At 41.1% G+C, this 17575-nt stretch overlaps 1 protein-coding gene across 3 annotated transcripts in view; it reads right to left on the bottom strand.

Moving 5' to 3' along the window:
* elovl5 (ELOVL fatty acid elongase 5) overlaps positions 1–17575 on the bottom strand; it is a 99784-nt gene that overhangs the window by 65119 nt on the left and 17090 nt on the right. Inside the window, exon 1 of one of the 3 annotated variants that reach the window (XM_043679622.1) lies at positions 2503–2563. The exons of the other annotated variants lie outside the window; for them this stretch is intronic. The gene's annotated coding sequence lies outside the window, so the exon portion shown is untranslated. Of the gene's footprint in view, positions 1–2502; positions 2564–17575 lie in introns of those variants that run through there. 3 annotated transcript variants of the gene reach the window in all.

Here is a 17575-nt window from a genome sequence, read left to right as displayed (position 1 = left end):
TATACTTAAGAGGGAAATCAGGAGGGCAAAACGGGGACTTGAGATAGCTTTGGCAAATAGAATTAAGGAGAATCCAAAGGGTGTTTACAAATGTATTAAGGACAAAAGGGTAACTAGGGAGAAAATAGGGCCCCTCAAAGATCAGCAAGGCGGCCTTTGTGTGGAGCCACAGAAAATGAAGGAGATACTAGATGAATATTTTGCATCAGTATTTACTGTGGAAAAGGATATGGAAGACATAGACTGTAGGGAAGTAGATGGTGATATCTTGCAAAATGTCCAGATTACAGAGGAGGAAGTGCTGGATGTCTTGAAACGGTTAAATGTGGATAAATCCCCAGGACCTGATCGGGTGTACCCGAGAACTCTGTGGGAAACTACAAAAGTGATTGCTGGGCCTCTAGCTGAGATATTTGTATCATCGATAGTCACAGGTGAGGTGCCGGAAGACTGGAGGTTGGCAAACGTGGTGCCACTGTTTAAGAAGGGCGGTAAAGACAAGCCAGGGAACTATAGGCCAGTGAGCCTGATGTCAGTGGTGGGCAAGTTGTTGGAGGGAATCCTGAGGGACAGGATGTACATGTATTTGGAAAGGCAAGGACTGATTAGGGATAGTCAACATGGCTTTGTGCGTGGGAAATCATGTCTCACAAACTTGATTGAGATTTGTGAAGAAGTAACAAAGAAGATTGATGAGGGCAGAGCAGTAGATGTGATCTATATGGACTTCAGTAAGGCGTTTCGACAAGGTTCCCCATGGGAGACTGATTAGCAAGGTTGCAGGGGGAACTAGCCATTTGGATACAGAACTGGCTCAAAGGTAGAAGCCAGAGGGTGGTGGTAGAGGGTTGTTTTTCAGACTGGAGGCCTGTGACCAGTGGAGTGCCACAAGGATCGGTGCTGGGTCCTCTACGTTTTGTCATTTACATAAATGATTTGGATGCGAGCATAAGAGGTACAGTTAATAAGTTTGCAGATGACACCAAAATTGGAGGTGTAGTGGACAGCGAAGAGGGTTACCTCAGATTACAGCAGGACCTTGACCAGATGGGCCAATGTGCCGAGGAGTGGCAGATGGAGTTTAATTCAGAAAAAGGCGAGGTGCTGCATTTTGGGAAAATAAATCTTAGCAGGACTTATACACTTAATGGTAAGGTCCTAGGGAGTGTTGCTGAACAAAGAGACCTTGGAGTGCAGGTTCATAGCTCCTTGAAAGTGGAGTCACAGGTAGATAGGATAGTGAAGAAGGTCTCCTTCCTATCGGAAAGATGTTGTGAAACTTGAAAGGAGTTCAGAAAAGATTTACAAGGATGTTGCCAGGGTTGGAGGATTTGAGCTACAGGGAGAAGCTGAATAGGCTGGGGCTGTTTTCCCTGGAGCGTCGGAGGCTGAGGGGTGACCTTATAAACGTTTACAAAATTATGAGGGGCATGAATAGGATAAATAGTCGGGGAGTCCAGAACTAGAGGGCATAGGTTTAGGGTGAAAGGGGAAAGATATAAAAGAGACCTAAGGGGCGACGTTTTCACGCACGTGTACGGAATGAGCTGCCAGAGGATGTGGTGGAGGCTGGTACAATTGTAACATTTAAGGGGCATTTGGATGGGTATATGAATAGGAAGGGTTTGGAGGGATATGGGCTGGGTGCTGGCAGGTGGGACTAGATTGGGTTGGGATATCTGGTCAGTATGGACAGGTTGGACCGAAGGGTCTGTTTCCATGCTGTACAACTCTATGACTCTATTTGGGTCAAAATGTTTCAAGTGTTCTCCCTCCTTACAGTATTTATAATTTGCTATTTTAAACATGCTTTTGGCATTGTGCCTTAACAATAGCAGTGGCTATAACAGGCATGAGAAACATCTCAGGAAAAAGATAAAGCAAGAAAGAGATCATCATACTACATACAGCTGGAAAGCAATATTCCAACAATAACAAATTTATGTACAAGATCATAACAGCCAACACACCTGAGACAAGATTCAGCATAAACAACACAAAACAGGACAACAGCTACCGTTTCAATAACGATGAAGAATAGCCAAGAGAAACCTAACTAAGGCAGAAATCGGTTCAGGTCAGAGTGAGTATAACTTATCGTGAGGGACAAGAAAAGGTTTTAAAATGGGTTCTAGGCTTGCACCACGAGGGAATATGTTCGTGGAGCTAGGGAGTGTTATAAGCAACGAGTCGCTAAGCAACTAATTTGAAAAAAAAGAAACCTGCAATAATGGTGCTGAAATCACCTGTTAAGTCTTTTAATTAACACACATTATAGAAATAATTCTCAGTGCATGCATGAACCAAGGTGCAGAACATGCCATCTGGAGCACGAGAATGGCTGTTTGACTGCCGGTACTGGCCCTCGAAGCTACTACAGACAGCAGGAGAAAACAGAGAAAGGCCCTTCACTGAGGGGAAAGGCATATCCACCACATATACAAGCACACACACCAATACGTATACACACTCACACCAATAAGTATACACACTCACACATACACAGAGTTCTGCTGCGGAGGAGGTAACCACATGGGAGATCAGCACAGTCTCCACAAACTGCCTTATTTGGAGCGACAGGAGGAAGAAGGTGTCCAATTTCAAATAAAAGAGCCCAGTGAAGCAAAAACAACTATCAGTTCTCTGACGCTGTATTACACGGGTACAGCTATAAATGACCTTATGACCTTATATTTATACATGAGTGTTTGTGTCAGCTGCCTCACATTAGTTGAAGTTGCTATCAGAGAGAATTAATGGGAGTCAGCTAATGTCGGTTCACTGAAAACATAGGAAGATAACAGCTAGCCTGAATTTAGCCAGCACTTTGCTGAAATGGCAGCGAGAGGAAGAGAATGAAGATCTCCCTCAGCTATTATGGCAGGTTAATTTACTCTGGTTATATCTACAGATGAGAAGGATTACTCACAGGCTATTCTGAGGAAGAAACAGAACTATGTTAAAGTTGTCCCTTCCATGCTTACCTGGGTCAGATTTACTGGATCTGGTAATATATTTTACTGTTTAGAATTTGTTTCTCATGGAAAAAATACATCTGAAGCAAAGCGTACTATTCTCCGATAGTAATTTATTTGTTACTATCATAACCTGTCTCACCAGCATGAACAGAGACTTCACCCTGGTGAGATGGGTTATGATAGTAACAAATAAACCTCCAATGCACTTCACATGGGCACTTATGGATGTTACAGATAAGGAGGTCATAAACAGCACGAGGTGCTAACCATTGCAGTGTCCACAACGTTCCTGGATGCATGATTATAACCACAACTGCTCACTATGGCTATTTGTTTATTTGAACCACTGAGAAAGTACTGTATGCTAATAACATTACAGCCAACACCAATGTGCTGACCTTGTACCATCATGTCCTTCAGGAAAGGTACAATCCCAGGATAATTAAGTCATTTGAAGCATTCGTCAATTCAAACACAAACACTTCAGTGGGCATAAGCAAGTTCATTTCGCATTCTTTCATGATTTGTAAGTGCATTTATTGCCTCTGTCCTAAATTGTTCTTGAGAAGAACAGATGGTATAGAAACAGGATAAGGCTGTTCGGCTAAGTGAGCCTGGTCTGCCAGTCAATAGAATCATAGCTGATCCAACATTCATCGTGTCCACTTTCCTGCGCTTTCCCCATAACCCTCGATTCCCCTACTGATAAAAAATATAGACAAAAACTCTGCTCCCACAGCTGTCTGTGGCAAGGTAGTGGTGAGCACCATCTTAAACCTTGTGGTTTATATAACTTCACAGTGCTGGTAGGAAGGCAGTTCCAGTAACAGTGAAGGAACTGTGAGATATTTCCAAGCCAGGGTGACTTGCAGGGGAATTTGCAGGTGGTGGTGCTCTCATCTATCTGCTGTGCTTGTTCTTCTGATGGTAGTGGTCAGGGGTTTGGAAGGTGCTGTTATCAGAGCCTGGGTGAGTTGCTACAGTGCTAAGTGAATACAGGTCCAGTTGAACCACACTTCTGGCCTCTTGTGGGCACTGATGAGGATCTTTCATAAAAACAGCAAATAACTTTCCTTGCTGCACTATGCAATGTTGTCCGGATAAAGTGCTGAATCCTAATAAGCACTAGGGCATGTTCATGCAACAGGATCTGCTTCCATTCTTCATTCTGCTGTATAGCACTAGTGGGAAAAGCTCAGATGGTATCAACATTTCTCAGGCACCTTCCTATGGATGCTGATGTCCATTGATTAAGATTGGTTTCAACGTCCTCAGAAACGCAATGGGTCCAGCAATCGAGCAGGGAGTCTAACACCTTGCAAGGCTACAAACTGTTGTATAGAAACAAGTCAGTGCGGCCTCCCCATTCATTATGGCCTCAACAAATGTGTCCAAATACTAACTGGGAATCATGCAACCCCTTCAGAGCCACACGCTTAAACTTTGACAGTACACCCTAATTGTCAATGGAGCTTGAACGTTCACAAAGACTCACAAACACTATGTAAAAGTTAGAACTTAGAGCATCCCAGGCTTCAAACTTACATGGAGCTCCTGAAAACTTTTCGCTGCATTTGCACAAACCACGGTGGATACAAATATCTGATGCACAAACAACAAAACAGAAGTCACCCAGAACATCAACAAAACATACAACAACTCAATGGCCGATTCACAAGTAAGAATGTGGTATCACAGCGATGGATTCCACTACTCAGGAACAGGGTGTCTGGACAGAAGAGGTAGGGAAGAAAACGTTCCCACTGGAGGGAGGGTCAAAAAGCAGAAAACACTGGTTTATGCTGAATGGCAAAAGAACCACAGGGAAAGTGTGGAAAACCTTTTTATGCAGCGACTGGTCCAGGATCTGGAAATGTGCTGCCTGAGAATGTGGTTGAGGAAGATTCAATCATGGCTTTCAAAAGGATCATTATATGAAAAGGAAAGATTTGCAGGGCTCTGGGGAAAAGGTGGGGGGAGTGGGGCGAGTTGATTTATAGAGGGTCAGTATGGGTATGATGGGCCTAGTGTCAACCGTTCAATGATTTTTTTTATTTCAGATAAAATGATCAGTTTTATCCACAGAATGTAAAGTCATAGCTGTTGCTCCACATATGCAGCAGCCACAAGAAGGAAAAACCTCAACTTAGATGCCATTATAAGTTTTGGACACAAAAGCATAGATGCTTTCATAGATATCCTGCAGAAAAGGTGATAGGATCTGCACCCCATTGCTCCCAGCAAATTAAACAGGCCCAGCCTCTGGCTTCCCAGCTCATCTCTGAGGATGGAACTAAATGCAGTGACTATAATATTGCACAAATAAATTCCTTAATCTCAGCTAATAGCAACTGCTTGGTGAAACTATCTGAGCGGTTGGTACTGCAGTCTAAAGGTTACAATGGACCAAGCTTGTGCAAATGAGGTTTTTTTTCTGGTGTTACATGCGTGACAGGAAGAAGATTTAATATCACTGGAAAGTGTGATCCTTTCAAACATGAAGTGTAATGTTAAAAGCAATCAGCGTGTTGTTGAATAATTGGCCTCATGTCATAATACTGATTCTCAGCTAGGACAAGAAATCTAGGAAATATGTCCAGTGCACTTTACAATGAGCTTCATTGTTATGGTTCTGGAGCCCACTATCCAATATCAGGATATATAATTACTTGGTAATAAAGGGATCCTCTAGATACAGGAGAGAGTGTTAGCATTGAGTCCAAAAGATATCTTGGGCAGTCCATAACTCTGTGTCATGCAATAATCAGGTAATTTTCAGATGAGGCACAGTCCAGTCAGGCAGTTACGATTCTGTTGTGTAACATTCTGTGATGCTTTGTTACAAGAGAATTCTGTTCACACATCTAAGTGTGTATGACTTTATCGCTTATCTCAGCCTGATCCTCCATAGCAGCATAACCATCACATTATATAGATTCCAGGCTGAGACCAGAATCTCTGGTATAAACAGCTGCATCAGGCTTGATACAGATTACAGAGGCAGCATTCTTTTGTGATATTCATCAGCAACACTGCATTACTGATAAAAGCTGTGCCATAGAGCTGTATGGCATCGAAATAGATCCTTTGGTCTAGCTCATCCATGCTAACCAGATATCCAAAATTAATCTAGTCCCATTTGCCAGCATTTTGGCCCATATCCCTCTAAATCCTTCCTATTCATGTAACCATCTAGATGCCTTTTAAATGTTGTTATTGTACCAGCCTCCACCACTTCCTCAGGCAGCTCATTGCACACATGCACCATACTCTGAGTGAAAAGGTTGCCCCCTTAGGTCCCTGTTAGATCTTCCCCCTCTCACCTTAAATATATGCCCTCTAGCTTTGGACCCCCTTACGCTGGGAAAAGCACCTTGGCTATTTATCCTATCCATGCCCCTCATGACATTATAAACCTCTATAAGGCCATCCCTCAAACTCCGAAGCTCCAGGGAAAACAGCTGCAGCCTATTCATTCTCTCCCTATAGCCAAACCCTCCAATCCCAGCAATACTCTTGTAAATCTTTACTGCACCCTTCCAAATTTAATAACATCCTTCTTATAGCTGGGAGACCAGAATTTCGAAAGTGGCATAACCAATGTCCTGTACAGCTGCAACATGACCTTCCAAGTCCTATACACAATGCACTGGTCTATAAAGGCAAGCGTAACAAATGCCTTTTTGACTATCCTGCTTACCTGTGACTCCACCTTCAGTACATTATTTTGACAAAGCATAAAACAAGTTGCATACAAACTGAATTTGTATGACAGCCATGACTGGAATATTTTCAATGATAGTTCCCTAAAAACAATTTACTCCAACTTTAATCTTTGCCCTCATGTCAACAGAACATTAATCTAACAGGTTGCTTATTTTGACCAGCCAAAACAAAATTACCTGAACATATAAAGATGCCTGCCTTATGTGTATAATTTTTCCCGTGACAGTGCCCATATATCTTTTCCCCATGGGCATGTGGACATTCAAAATGTCATTTTCAATTAATTGTGCACAGATTTCGTATACTTATTCAAAAAAATGTTTAGTGGCCTCTTTGCTTGCATGGAATTTTTAACTTGCAGCTGGCATCAAGTTTTAAAAAGGACCCAGGCTAAATCATCCTATCTGATCTTAACAGACTCCAAATGAAGGGCTTTTGCCCAAAACATTGATTTTCCTGCTCCTCAGATGCTGCCTGACTGGCTGTGCTTTTCCAGCACCACTCTAATCTTGCCTCATCCAAATGGATACAGACAGGCTAGTGGAACAGAGCAATGGCAGAGAAGTATGAGGTGAGTCCTTAGGGTGGGAAGAACAGAGAGAGAGACCATGCACCCTAAATGCTACAATTGTAAAGGAGTTGCAAAAACGGAAATCTGGAGTGCTTGTGTAAAAATCTCTCAAGAGGTTAGGACAGGTTAGCAAAACAGATATAGGGATTCCCACCTTCATAAATAAACAGTACAAATTACAAAAGCCAGGACGTTATGCTAATTAAAACTAGTTAGAGTACTGTGTCCAATTCTGGGCATGACACTTTAGGTTTCGGGGAGGCTCCTGGGATGAGGGATTGCTGTAGTGCAGATAAGAGTGGAGATGATGGGATTGTTCTCCTAACAGAAAGAAAGGCTAAGAGGATATTTGACAGAGATGTCTAAAGTAATGAGGTTTAGATAGAGTAAATGAGAAGGAACTGTTTGTAATCTGAAGAGTTGATAACCAGAGGGTACAGACTGAAAGTGAATAGCAAAATAAAATGGTGACGCAAGGAAGAAACCTTTTTCTGTAATGAGTGAATTACAAAGTAGACTATTCCACCAATTCAATTGATGCATTTCTGTGTTCTAGGATACTATTTATAATATTGGTCACCTTATTTAAGGGCAAATGTAATGTGCTGAAGGCATTTCAGAGGTTTACCAGACTAATACCTGGATTGGAAAACACTCGACTTATATCCACTGGAGTTTAGAACAAATGATTTGATTGAAACAGGTCAGAGTGCCGAGAAGATTTTGTTTAATCATCATTAAAGCTATAGCTGGTCACAGATTTCTGCCTACAGTGGGTAACAGCCCAGAAAATGGAGTGACCTTTGAAATTGGATAAGGTGAAAATAATCTTTTCATTGTAATAAAGAAATGCTAGAGAAAGGTTTCACTCTGTTCTTCCAGTAATTTACAGCAAATTTGTTCTATTATGTAAAAGCAGATTTATATCCTTTTTAATACTCACTTGTCAATTGCCTGTATATGAGCAGAAAGTCAGCTCTTGAACTTGGATGCAAGTCGGACCTCTGAGACAGTAGAAAGTGCTTCCCCAAGAACATATGATCCTATTTATTAAAAGTTAATAGTGCAGCATTGTACCATCCACTCAGCACTTGGCTAATATTCTGAATTTCTCTTCACAGCTTGACAACAGCATCTTACACTTTATAATGCTTCTCATATGGGACATGTTGGAGCCTTCTATGTGAGAGAAGACTAGATAATTGAAACAATTACAGAAATGCTGAAAGTCCAGAGGGAAAGATTGATTACTGGCTTTTTTTGAAATATCCACAGTGTAGATGTCTACAGCCCATAGAGGTTGAAGAAATTAGGAGAGGTCATAAATGGCTTTTTAATCTTCAGAATAATCTCTATGAGATCTGTATGACTAATAATAGAAACGTGAGGAAATTAGTGCTCAGAATGACATAACTGACATTAAGGAATAAGAAAATGAACGGCCAGAGGTGAAATAATCATGAAAATATTAATAGTCAGACAAGTACTTGTTTATGATAATGCAGGCTGGATGGGCCAAAGGGCTTTTTCCTGTGTTGTAAACCTGTACGGCTCTATTATTGACATTCAGAGCAAATGAACATGACAATAGTTTTGGGTGTGAGAGAAACATTAAATGTTAGCATAGCGAGAAAAGGTGAGTTAAAATTCATTTATAGAGTCGTAAAGCATGGAAACAGACCCTTCAGTCTAACTAGTCCATGCCAAACATGTTCCCAAACTAAACCAGTCCCACTTGTATGCATTTGGACCATATCCCTCCAAATTGTTCCTATTCACGCACTTATCCAAATGTCTTTTAAATGTTGTAACTGTACTCGCATCCACCACTTCCTTGGCAGTTCATTCCACACATGAACTCTGTGTAAAAAACTTTTGCTTTTCACCTAATTTTAAACTCCCCCAACCTAGAGAAAAAAAACCCTTGCTATTCACTTTATCTATGCCGATTTCAACCTCCTTCAGTAAAAAATTCCCAGCTTATTTTTATAACTCAAACCCTACATTCCCAGGTACATTCTGGTCTTTCCCAAACACTCACCAGTTTAACAATATCCTTCCTATAGCAGGGTGACCAGACTGCACACAGTATTCCAGGACAGGCCTCACCAATGTCCTGTATAACCTCAACATCCTAACCCCTATACTCAAAGATCTGAGCAATGTAGGTAAGCGTGCCAAACACTTTCTTAACCATCCTGTCTACCTGTGTCATAAATTTCAAAGAATTATGTACCTGAACCCCTAGGTGTCTATGTTCTACAGCACTACCCTGGGCTCTACCATCAATTGAATAACTCCTGTCCTTGTTTGTATTACCAAAATGCAATACCTCATATTACCCAAATTAAACTTCTTCTGCCACTCCTTAGCCCATTGACCCAAGTGATCAAGATCTCTTTGCAAACTTAAATAACCTTCTTCGCTATCTTTTGGTATCATCTTCAAATGTACTAACCATCTCTCCCATATTCTCATGCAAGTCGTTTACATAAATGATAAACAAGAGTGGATCCAGTACCCATTCTGGTGGAATACCACTGATCACAGGACTCCAGTCCGAAAAACAAAACTCCACCCACCACCTTCTGTCTCCTACCATCAAGCCAATGTTGTATCCAGTTGACAATCTCACCTGAAATCCCATGCGATCTAACTTTACTAATTAGTCAACCATGCGGAACCTTCTCAAAGGCTTTACTGAAGTCCATCTAAACAACTTGGTGACCTGCACTGTTGGGGGTATTGGAAGCCACTTAAATCCTAAAATCCTCTTCCTTCATGTCAAATCATTCTATATTCTTCTCCTTATCTCTCAAACTATACAAGCGTCCCTTGAAGTCTGTTTCTCTAATTCCAGTCTCTTGTGCACACCTTTGACTAAGCTCTCCTAACATAACTTACCTATTATTCATTATGCTTCTGTGAAGTACCCAGATGTTATCTATGCCAAAGGAGTTAAATAAATTCAGGCAATTGCTTCAAAAATTAGCTTGACAATTTTACTTTGTTTGAGTGGCCACGGATCTACTGCACAACACTGGTTTAATTCAACCATAAATGACAATCTTATACAAACTCAAGCTGACTGATGTAAGCCATGTACGAAATGTTACACTGATGTAGTAAGGAGTGCTGTACGGAGGTTCAGTCTAATGAATCTGAACAACAAGTATCATTATGTAAGTGTTGAACAGGAAAAAGCTGTCATTTACAATCATAATGCTATCTACCCACCCACAGTCATGTGATTAGGGAGCAAAATTTGGAAAATTTCCCTTTTGTGACTCAATGTAATCCCAGAAAGCTCCACTATCTCAGATATTTAAGACACAGAATCTATTCCTGGACAAACTGATCTCCTTCCCAACCAGAAGCTGAGCCAGTTCTCACTGGAAGATACAAAGTGATTTGGTATTCATTGCAGAGGCCAGCAAAGACTTCTCTTAGAAACTTCATTACTTTGTACTACTTCTGTCTAAACCTATCCCATACAGTCAACAATATTTACAGCTTGGCTTGAAATATATAATTTGACAGCATGCTGCTTTTCTATCTATCAGAACTGTCAAACCTAGTGAAGTGCACAATATGAAACACAGTAAGTTTCAGTTCACAGGAGATATGGGTCCCTTTGCCATTCTGTTGCAAGCATCAACAAAGTGCAGTGAGGAAGCCCAAATTGTAACAATGCTTGGCAGTCAAAGTGGAATGACCATCACCTACAAATTAAAAGCAGGCTGTTCTAAAGCGAGACTTCTCACACATTGTCAAAAACAGGATCTCACAAATTTAGGGATCAGATTTTAGGATTGGCTTGTCTGATTCTAAACTAAAACGATCATGCAAAGCTGTTCATAGACCTAAACTGAATGTTGTAAAAAGAGAGGATCAGCTAAATGGGCTATAAACTTAAATGCACACTTTCTTGCTGGAAGAGTTGTTTGCAGGTATTAATTCCTCATTCCTGACGAAGGGCTTTTGCCCGAAACGTTGATTCTCCTGCTCCTCGTATACTGCCTGGCCTGCTGTGCTTTTCCAGCACTACTCTAATCTTGACTCTAACCTCCAGCATTTGCAGTACCCACTTTCGTCTGTAGGTATTAATGTCAGTACCTGTAAAGTGCGTACTGTTAAGGCCTTTGCATAGATTTTACTTTCACAAAAACTCAATGAAACTTATGAATTCCAAAACAACAAAATAAATAATGAGACACAGCATGAAACAATAAACATAATGGATGATTCAGACACCCAGACTTAAAAGACTGATTCCTGGTCTGAGCCAAGTTAGAAAATATTAGAAGAAGCAACAGTAAGGGTTCTCGAATTAACATTATTGTTAAGAATTGGGAAACTGGTAAAGTGGTTTATATTGTCGTTCTTAATAATTATCCTGACGATGAGTGCATTTGAAGGGTAATTCATGTCAACACAGATGAAAGCTGGTCCAAAGATAAACTAGCATGCAACATGGAGTATGCCAGTCCTGAACAGCAGAGTGAGTTCATCGAACATAGCTATTTTGAATTTAAAAGTTTTCAAAGTATTTAATAACAATCAAGCTCAGATTTCTGATATGCCCGAAATGTCGACTCTCCTGGTCCTCAGATGCTGCCTGATCTGCTGTGCTTTTCCAGCGACACACTCTTCGACTCAGATTCTAACAGTCAAATCCTTATTTGGTGAAGGAAGATCAGGAGGTCTTCTTATAATGGTACAGGTCCTGGAGTACAGTACTGTGTGCAGCTTTGGTCATCTTATTTAACATGGATGTACTTGTATTGGAAGCACTAGTGAGATTCCTGCGATGAAAGAATTGTCTGACAAAGACAGGTTGAGCAGGTTGGAGCTATACTAGTTGCAGTTTAGACTGGATTCCCTACAGTGTGGAAACAGGTCCTTCGGCCCAACCAGTCCACACCACCCCTCTGAAGAGTAACCCATTTCCCTCTAATGCACCTAGCATTATGGCCAATTTAGCATGGCCAATTCACCTGGCCTGCGGGAGGAAACTGAAGCAAACCCACCCTGACGCAGTGCAAACTCTGCACAGACATTCGCCCCAAGGCTGGAATTGAAACTGGGACCCTCGGGCTGCGAGGCAGCAGTGCTAACCACTGAGCCACCGTGCCATCCTAAGAGAGGAGTATAAGAGATGATCTTATTGAGATGATCTTATCAAAACACCATGGAGCTTGACAGGGTGGATGCTGAGAGAATATTTCTTCATATGGAGGAATCTAGAAGTAGGAAGCCACAACTTCAAAATACAGGCTCTCCTCTTTAAGATGTGAATAATGGGGAGATTCCTCTCAGATGGTCATTAATCATTGGAATGGTCTTTTACACAGAGCAATGGAGGATGCGACATTGAATATATTCACAGAGGAGTTAGATATTTTTTAATCATCAAGGCAGTCAAAGGTTATGGGTAGCACATAGGAAAGTGGTGCACTTAACACCAGCCACGATCTTATTGAATGGCGGAGCAGACTCAAGAGACCTACCTCTGCATTTATTTTCTAATGTGCTTATGTAGTCTGGTAGAAGTTTACTCTGTGATCTAAACTAAGGTCCTGCTAGATTTCACCTTTACGACACAGGGAGTAAAATCTAGTTGGAAAGTGATTTTTGCCTTCATCTTTTGGTTACCAATACAATAGGAGTTCTTTTCTTTCACAGGAGAACTTCCTTTCAGAACTTTGCTCAAACAGCAAGTGCATATCAAAAGAGTGATTAAAATTGAAATGCACGATAAAGTATAGGAACAAAGGTAAGCCATTTAGCTCCTCAAGACTATTCGGCCATTCAATGAAATCCTGAACAATGTGCAACCTAATTCCATATAACTACTTCTGTCACTCGTACCTTTGGTTGACGAAAATCTGATTACCTGAGTTTTAAAATTAACAACTGAATTTGAGCCAACTGCAGTTTGCAGAACTGAGTTAGTTCCAAATCGCTAGAGCCCTTTGAATTAGACAGTGTTAGCTTGCTCATTGCTGAAGGGTTTGGCTCTAATTATCAGGCATTGCCCCCAGTCCTAGATTCTACAACAAGCCAATATAACTTTTTCCAAACCATCCTGTCTCTTCCCTTAATATCTTCAGTATCAAGTCCTGGGGAGTACAGCTTGATTTGAGATTTTGCCCCCAGAAGATATTTTACACGATGTGACAACACTTCCGTTATCTCTTGTAAAATAATAAACTAGACATGATATTGTGGTATTGAAGAATCAGTCAGACATTTATTACAGATGATTATTATGTTCAAATATTTCAATAACAGACATATTAATGTCTGGGCCAAAATTAAGCTCTTAGGCTTTATAGAAGCTTTCATGCCTCAAGTGATACTAGTTAAGATGGAGTTGGAGATCTTTTAAACCATCAAATCGTTTGCTCTGATACAGTGATAATATCATTAGCTCTCAATGGTACAGTGACCATGAGCCCTCTTTGGGTGCATTGGTAATGTACCTACCCCTAGACCTGGAGGCCCAGGTTCATGTCCCACCTGCTCCAGCAGTGTGTAATATTTCTGAACAGGTGGATCAGAAAAAAAACAGGTTGGCAACACAGACTAAATTTATTTATTTGCACCCAATAGCATAATTCTTGGGATCTAGTTGGCACTGTGACAAACCACCACCACACTCTCTCCCAAGGTCAATATATTCTTGGTTAAGATCTGATACCGAGAACAATTCATAGTACGCCCAGTAAGGTTTATAAGCAAGGCGTTGTGCAGCTGAATCATGCCTTCTACTCACTTTTATTTATAATCTAGACATAAAGACCATTATTCCATTAGTGCTTTATAGTTATATTTTCTACTGGTCCATAATCTGTGTATTCCAACACAGCAGAATTACAGCTGCACAGCAGCCAAAATTCTGATGACAATTAGGGCTTATACTTTTCTGGATATTAATTCCTTCCTTCATTATCCACCAAATTCCTCTCTTGCCTACCTGCTTGAAAACTGAGACTCCCCGTCAGGTACACTTCAGCACACCCTCTTACCCCCAAACAGTCATGTATAACCCTAGACACTAAGCCACACTCAAGTTCCATTTCCATTCTCAGCTGTCTATCTTTGTCAGGATCCTTGTCCCTGTCAGGACTGTGAGAGTACCTACATCATTTGGAGTTCAAACTTATACCACTGGGTCATGGACAATTGGAGTTTATGTATAAATCATGGCCTTGCCCACAACGCTCCCCATGAAAAGTTTTTTTTTAAATTGTGGCATGCTTTATAGAGTTACCAAACCCTAATCCAATGATGTAAAAGCAAAATATTGCAGATGCTGGAGATATAAACTAAAACCAAAAAGTGCTGGAGAAACTCAGCAGCTCTGGCAGTGTGTGTGGACGGAGGGAAACAGAGTTAACATTTCAAGTCCATCAAGACTCTTCTTTAGAAGATTTTATCAAATCTTTGAAGGCTCTAGGTTTACAGGAGTTCATTGCAAATTACTTTAGCAAATCAAGAGGTATTAGATGCCTTTTGGACACCACACAAAATTTATGTATTATAAAGTTACATTTTAAATGTATCTAAGAGACAAAATGGCACAAATTTTGAACAGAATAAAAAACTGTTGATAACTACTGTCTTGTACAATGCAACAAAGACAAGCATAGCAAGTTACTTAATTGAAAGCACTGTATGTACAACACAAAGTAACATCTGCATAATTATCCATTTGAGCACAGCATGAACTGTGCCTTCTGACACATCACGTGAACTATAATGCAATCAAATTGGTAACACTGGTTTGGACGTCCGTTGCAATGGTTGGCCAACATAAGCAATGATAAGAGTCCAGAATTAGAGGAGTGTGGATATGTTAGATGACTCTAGGGCTGCAGTGGTTACAGAGGGAGGGAAGGATGATGCCATTGAGGGATTTGAAAACAAGGTTGACAAGTTGGAAAATAAGATCTAATAGTGCAGTGGTAATGTTGGTACCTCTTGACTAAGAGGTCTGGGTTCAAGTTCCACCTCCTCCAGATGTATGCTACAACATGTCTAAGCAGGTTGTTTTTTTTTTACGGCCAGCACGGTGGCAGAGTTAGCATAACTACCTCACAGCATCAGGCACTCGGGTTCGATTCCAACCTCAGGAGACTGTCTGTGGGAGTCTGCAAAATCACCGTGTCTGCTCCACTTTCCACCCACAGGCCAAAGATGTGCAGGTTAGGTGAACTGGCCAGACTAAATTGTCCTGTAGTGTCCAAGGATATACAAGTTAGGTTGATTAGTCATGGTAAATGCCAGGTTACAGAGGGGTTGGTATGGATGCTATATGGATGGTGGGTGTAGCCTCGATGGGCAAATGACTTCTTGTGGCACATAGGAATTCTATAATTCTAAAATCAGGGCATTGCTTAACTGGAAGCCAATTTGGTCAGAAAGCAAAGGGATGAATGGGTTTGGGAATGATTCAGTACACGGGCGGCACAGGTGACCTCAGGTTTACCTTAAAGAGGATAGGATGTGGAAGACATGCAGCTAAGGGTGCAGTCAGAATAGTCAATCTGTGGTCATAAAGGTGGGGATGGGGGGGTGCAACAGCAGATGAGCTGTGGCAGGGTACTGCAACCAACCTCATCGAGGTGGAAATAGACAGCCTAAGTGATGCAGTCTTCTGGTCAGATGGTCATCATGAAATTCAAATACAACAGGCAAGAAGACGAATAAAGTAGTGCAACCAGGGAATGGAGTGGAGCCGGGCTCTAAGGAAGGGAGTCTGAAGTGGTTACGTAAGAAAATGTCTAACCATACTCCCTATTGGCAGCTGGACGTAAATATATAAACAGTTAAGTGGCCACCCACCCTCTGAGCTGTGGTGGTGTGTTGCAGTTCACTTCAGGGAGTCTGTGGTTGCTTGGCAACATATTCTTTTACATGCATGTAGTAGTCTGGAGCTATGGATAGTGATGACAGAGGCTCCAAGTTTGTTTCCAACATACTGCTGACCAGGAAATACTCTGCTCTGTTCTTATCTGCCATTGATATGTACTAGAAGGACTTTTACAGGTCGATAGTCACCCTTGTTTGACTGCGTTATGAACCCAGCCATGGAGTCTGAGGGTGGAGGTCTGAAGCTGCAGCTCAGAGACAGAGTCGGTCCACCTCCCCAGTAGTGCACATCTATTCTAAATCATCTCTAATCTGTTGTTCCCAAAGTAATCGGAAAGGGACACACAACAAAAAAAAAGGTGAAAGAAATCACCCATGAGACTAAACTGCTTCATTTGGGATTTTATTTCCAAGAGGACAGGACAAAAGCTGTGAGGCATATCTTAACTTTTAAAACCGTGCATCATCTCAGGAGCAAGAGAATGCAACCAACCTCCGTTACCATAGAAACTGCCGGCAATCATCATCATAAAGGAATCAACCCAAAATGCCATTCCTCTCTGATCCTTACACATTCCTCAGCCCTGTTCACAGATCCAGCAAATGTACAGACAACATGCATTGCCATGTTCAAAGTGAACTGTTAACAGAAAGTGAGCAGCTTTACATTGTTGGCCTAAATAAATTATAAATGCAGTGCCCAAAGCTGCTGATAGTGAATCAGGCTTCAGATTTATTCTGGAATTATTCAAAAACTGATGTTAGAAGTCATTGTAAATGAAATACATGTTAAAATGTTTTTTTTTGTTATTGTGTTCAACATTCATTGATCATTGTACGATCCCTGAAATACCAATAACTTTAAAAAATATATTTGAATTCAAAGTTTGTGAGAAGATGTTGTGGTGCTCGTTGTTGTGGTTCTGTTCGCCGAGCTGGGAATTTGTGTTGCAGACGTTTCGTCCCCTGTCTAGGTGACATTCTCAGTGCTTGGGAGCCTCCTGTGAAGCGCTTCTGTGATGTTTCCTCCGGCATTTATAGTGATCACTATAGTAATCACTATAAATGCCTGAGGAAAGATCACAGAAGCGCTTCACAGGAGGCTCCCAAGCACCGAGAATGTCACCTAGACAGGGGATGAAACATCTGCAACACAAATTCCCAGCTCGGCGAACAGAACCACAACAATATATTTGAATTTCCAATGACTTAAAGGATCACAGAACAAGAGTTCAAGTTTTAAGACTTTTACTACAACAAACAAATCAAAAGTAACACTCGTTAATAGGAATTTTATACTTTAAACGGAGGAAAGATTCCCTATAGGACCTTTAAAATGACTAACAATCACACGCCACCATTATATTTTACACCATCCCTTAACTTTACATTTTATTTTCCCAGATCCTGTCCAAATTAATTC

This window comes from Chiloscyllium plagiosum, chromosome 3 (genome assembly GCF_004010195.1).
Source record: "Chiloscyllium plagiosum isolate BGI_BamShark_2017 chromosome 3, ASM401019v2, whole genome shotgun sequence".
NCBI lineage: Eukaryota > Metazoa > Chordata > Chondrichthyes > Orectolobiformes > Hemiscylliidae > Chiloscyllium > Chiloscyllium plagiosum.
The sequence above is the reverse complement of the archived record's forward strand: the minus strand, read 5'-3'. Positions and strand labels throughout refer to the sequence as shown.